This window comes from Austrofundulus limnaeus, unplaced genomic scaffold (assembly GCF_001266775.1).
Source record: "Austrofundulus limnaeus strain Quisiro unplaced genomic scaffold, Austrofundulus_limnaeus-1.0 Scaffold69, whole genome shotgun sequence".
NCBI lineage: Eukaryota > Metazoa > Chordata > Actinopteri > Cyprinodontiformes > Rivulidae > Austrofundulus > Austrofundulus limnaeus.
The window spans coordinates 266,191-271,028 of NW_013952471.1; the positions used below are offsets into that span (position 1 = coordinate 266,191).

The window sequence follows — 4,838 nt, forward strand, 5'->3', positions numbered from 1 at the left end:
AAATATATAAAATAGTATTATTATTTTTTATTATGTTATATTATGTTTTTATTATGTTTATGTTATTTTTTCCCCTTACCCTGGAATTATTGTTACAAAGTTAAAGAACCATCTGAGGTTAATAAAGCAGATGTTCACTACAGTTTACTCTCTCTGGACTCACAGATGATAAAAATCTGTTCCTGCTGTGGTTGTGATTGGTGCAGAAGCAGATGTGGGCGGAGCCTAGATCTGGAGGTTGTGATTTGTGCAGGGATGCGGTGGGCGGAGCTTAAGTTTGTAGGTTTTGAAAGCAGCGTTTAGTTTGGTTGAAGGAGGATGATGCGCTTGGTTCTCGGTCTCCTGGATTAAAAGTATCCGTTAATGTCGGTGTCTGGACGCTTCGTGAGGATTTTAATCACTTTCTGCTCCTATTTGTCGGCTCCTCCCAAGGAAGGAGTGTTTTTTTTTGTTCTCCGCAGCTCGTTTGGTAAGAGTTTTATTACTCTCTGTTACAACACACCTTTACAGAAAACAAATGGGGACGTTTAACAAAACTACAACTTAGCAATGTTTTTAAAACGTTCTGGATTTTCTAAACGGTGGAGAGGGGTTGTTTAACAAAACAGTTTGTGTTTTTTACTCACTAGAGTGTGACATGTGTTTTATTTATTTATTTTTGGGCTGACGGTTTCACAGTGTCCAGACTTTAAGTCTGAAACTGATCCACCTCAGTCTTTCAGTCCTGCTGTGCTGTCATTGCAGGTGAGGAGAAAACCGTATGTTTGCTGTCCCTTCAAAAGGTCAAACAGCTGCTATTTGCATCCAGTTTAGAAAAAAAGAAAAAAGAAAAGAAAGAAGAAAAAAGCAGCTTTAAGGTTTATGGGGAGAAATAAAAGGGAAAAGCCTTTCTGTTGTAGATGACTTCTTTTAAAGACACATTTTGATATTTTCTTTCTAAATAACTGACTCCAGTGTGTTGAGTCTGACATATCTGACTGTAAACCAGTGTGAAACTGGATTAAACATCTCCATTTGTGTTCTTGTAAAGTCTGCTGGAGCAGGTCTCAGATGGAGCATGAAGGTCCATGTGTTGGCTCTGAGCTGGTGGAGGGTCCTCCTCCACATCATTACTGTAAACAAACTCTGCTGTTTCTCTGGAAGTGTGAGTAGAAACCATTATAATGGATGCACCACCCCCCCCCCACCACCACCACCCCACTACCACATATTGAAGCCCTCAAAACAAACGCCCTGCACTCCACCCCCTGTAACTACTGCACAGGAATGACTGGTCAGCATGTGTGGAGGTTGTGGTAAAGATCACGCAGAGACACACAACATGCTGCTGTAGCTGTGTGTCTGCAGTAATAACTCAACACAAACTTGATGGGGCTGTGCGTGTTTTAGGAACCCTCTGCGGCCTCTCATGCTGTGCTGAGATGTGGGAAAGCCGGTCATTTCTCTGGACTGAGGCCAGGTCACACCCAGGACAGAGGCTGTGTGAAACCAGTATTGCTGTCCATCCCTTACTGGGGCGTGTGGTCTCAGAGTTTTGGCAGTGAGGGGGGTCAGGTGGAGGAATGTGTGGCACTGTTTGTGAAAAGTCACACTTGGTTTTCACACGTAGTTGATGAGTTTTCATGGCTGTAGCCTCATTCTCTGTCCTCCGGCATGGGTTTGTCTTCCGGCTGGAAGGCCATTCATATTCAGTAAAAGCTACAGATCCTGCTGAAAATGCCCCGCCAGGCCCTACAGGGGTTTAGATGTTGTCTCAAAGCGGGACTCTGAATGCACCTGATGTTCAAGGAAGAGCTTAAAGGAACAGTGTGTAGGATTTTGTCAATTCTTTTAGCCAAAATTGAGATAATCACTAATGACAATAATAAAAAACATGTCTAATCATTGCAGACAAAGACCTTGTTTTATTATTTTTACCTTTGTAAAAAGCTGTTTATATCCCCATGATCGTGGGTCGCCACTACAGGCAGCCGCCATCTTGTCTACGAAGGCTCATGAAGGACAAACTGCGGTGGCGGCGTCAAAAACGGTTTTAGTTGTAATACTATAAATGTAATATTTGTTGTCTGTCATTGTAGCTGGGATAATTTTACTTATTAAAGCTCATAATCTTACCACTTGAAACATCACTAGCCCTGAAGCTGCTGGTAGACATCGCGGTTGGAATTATCAAAGGTTTTTGACACCTGAGAGACACCGTAGCAACTCTTTTGTGTTTGGAAGCCGGGGGGTGGGGGGGGGGGGAGGACCAGGGAGGATGATTCAACCACTAGATGTCGCTGAAAACAACAAATCCTACACACTGTGCCTTTAAAGGGCCTGTGGCATTAAATTTTTGTGATAAATGTGATTGCACTTTTGGAAAGATAACATAGATAACATATTGCTAAAGCAATCTCACACCACTGAGATGAACAGTTGTTGAGATATTTTCCTGTGAAGTAACAGGAAGTGATGTCAAAGGGGAACGTCTGCATGTGAACAGAGCATTGCTACAACGGCTAACAACACAGACAGTGGGACTTTCTGATGTTTCTTTAGATAATGCTAGCCCCATAAGAGAGAGAGATGAAGAAAAGTCAAAGTTCCCATAATATTGTTTTAATAAATAAAGACAAGGGAGTTTCCTTTCTTAAAGAGTTCTCCTTTGATGTCACTTCCTGTTTCACTTTAGCTGAGCCAAGTTCAAAGGAAAATATGCCAGTTATGTGACAAAATGGTTTAAATCACACGTTTTATGCCAATTTTCCTAAAAATTAAGATATTTTCTTTGACCTTTTGTATTTGAAGGATAAGCATGTCACAGGAACTTTAAACGTAGCACAAAAAGTAAGTACATTTGCGTTGGGTGGATTATAAATTTTTTAGTATTAATGCTTTTAGGCAATAAATCATTTTCTATTGGAAAGTCTGTTAATTTCCCTTTAAATGGTGCCTAATTTGTAAGGAACATGCATTTGTGGGATGAGCAATAGAGCTGAGTATATGGGTTGTGCATCTAAAAAATGAGCTAAATCTCTGCCAAACAGCTTATTTTGCAACAGCGATATTGACTCTTGTTTTGAGCTTCTGGTGCTCCCAGGTGCTGCCAATCAGGTGCCCGCGATAAGATTTATTACCAAGAAGCATTGTTACAACAAATAACTAAATTTACTTCTTCTTTGTGCTAAGTATTACATATTTTCTGTTTCCTACATTTCCCCGCTGCTTCCTCCTCTGACATAGACTCTTTGTGAGTCGGTACCTGAGCGTGGTATAGTTGGGAGCTGACTCTTCAAAACTAAAGGAGCCTCTCCGGTGATAATAAGAACGATTGTGTCTGTCTGCCTGAGTCCAAGGTCGTCAGAAGTGCCCTCCGCAGGGCTTAACAGGAGAGCTTATCTGAAGTGGTTGACTTTGGATGGAAACATTATGTAACAAGTTCTTCTCCAGAGAGAAAAACTCTTTCTTTCACTTGTCTTAAAAGAAATGTAAAGGAAACAGATGAACTGTGATTTCTGTAATGAATGTTTTTTTTAAGCTGTTTGATAATCAAATCTTATATTTCATCTGGGAACAGACACAGATGTTGTGGTTTAATTCTCTCTGAAACCAAATAAAGATGAAGCATTTTTCATGGAAATATTTAGCTATAAAAACAAAGAATTCATATTCCTGCAGCAGGATGAGGGGAATTTATTAGCTGCTTGCTGTTAGAAGGAAAAAAAACTTCTGCTCAACTGAATAAGCAGGAGTTTTATTGAAGGAAAATACTGCAGTTTTGTTTCTTTTTAACCGTATTAACCCTTCGGTGGGTTTGGTTTTCCTTAGCCTGGCTTCTAAGTTCTTTGAAAAGAATAGTTTGTGTAAATATTAAAACATTTAACAAATATTAAAAATGTGAATGAAAATCTGCTGTGGCTTAAGAACTACTCTGAACAACTTTTACCCTTTTATATCAGCTCTTTGACACATTTTTGATTGACCGATTGATTGATGATGACTTTATTGTCATTGGAGCACAATGAAATTACATTTAAGAACATTTACGCACATGTAGGATTTTTCTGTTTGACGTGATTCATTCAGTGTCACTCCATCACACAAATCTACAGGAGATTTGCCGTCATGTGAGACCTTGAGTTGACTGGGCCCAGCAGAGATGTTCTTCCAAAATCCATCTTCTCACACATTTACCATTCATGTCCAAGCTATCCAAACAAACAGGTGGTTGTGTGGTGACTGAATGTGGCGGGAACCCACTCACTTTGTAACAGACTGAGAATATATCAGGCTTTGGGTGCCGTTGCTATTTCCCCCTTCAGCTTTTGCGATGCCACCTCAAATGAATAAATAATTTCATAGGTTTTAATAACACAAATTTCAAGCAAAATCCTTGATTTCAAGGTGGACTTTTTCACCATCTTGTTTTGATACAAGACACGCAACAAAGGATTTGATTGGTCAGAGCCGTAGGGGACTGAAATGAACGAAGGGGCTTATGGTGCGTTCACACCGAACGCGATTTCAGCATCAGGAGCAGCAGGTTTACATGCACAGTCTATGGTGGACGCGCTTCAAGCAATGTCGGGAAGTTCTGCGGCGCCTCAAGCGCGATTAGAGCAGCGCGATTTGAACGATTTGAACGATCTGAGCGTTCGACGCGCTGAGGRGCAAATCGCTGAAGTTAGAAAATCTGAACTTTTGCAGCTCGACGTGCAGCATCAACCAATCAGAGAGACTCCACTGTGTGACATAACGACATATTTCCCGACGGGACAGTTTACTGAATGATGTCCACTAACCTGAAACAGATGGAGAGGAGCTCTTTAGCTGAAATGAGTGCTGCAGTCGTGTCC

General features: G+C 40.9%; 1 protein-coding gene across 1 annotated transcript in view; it reads left to right on the plus strand.

The window, feature by feature from the left end:
* Positions 1 to 295: 295 nt before the first annotated feature.
* Positions 296 to 4,838, plus strand: part of sema4bb (sema domain, immunoglobulin domain (Ig), transmembrane domain (TM) and short cytoplasmic domain, (semaphorin) 4Bb) — a gene marked incomplete in the record, with an annotated part of 71,310 nt that continues 66,767 nt past the window's right edge. The window contains 1 exon segment of the mRNA XM_014010424.1: positions 296 to 469.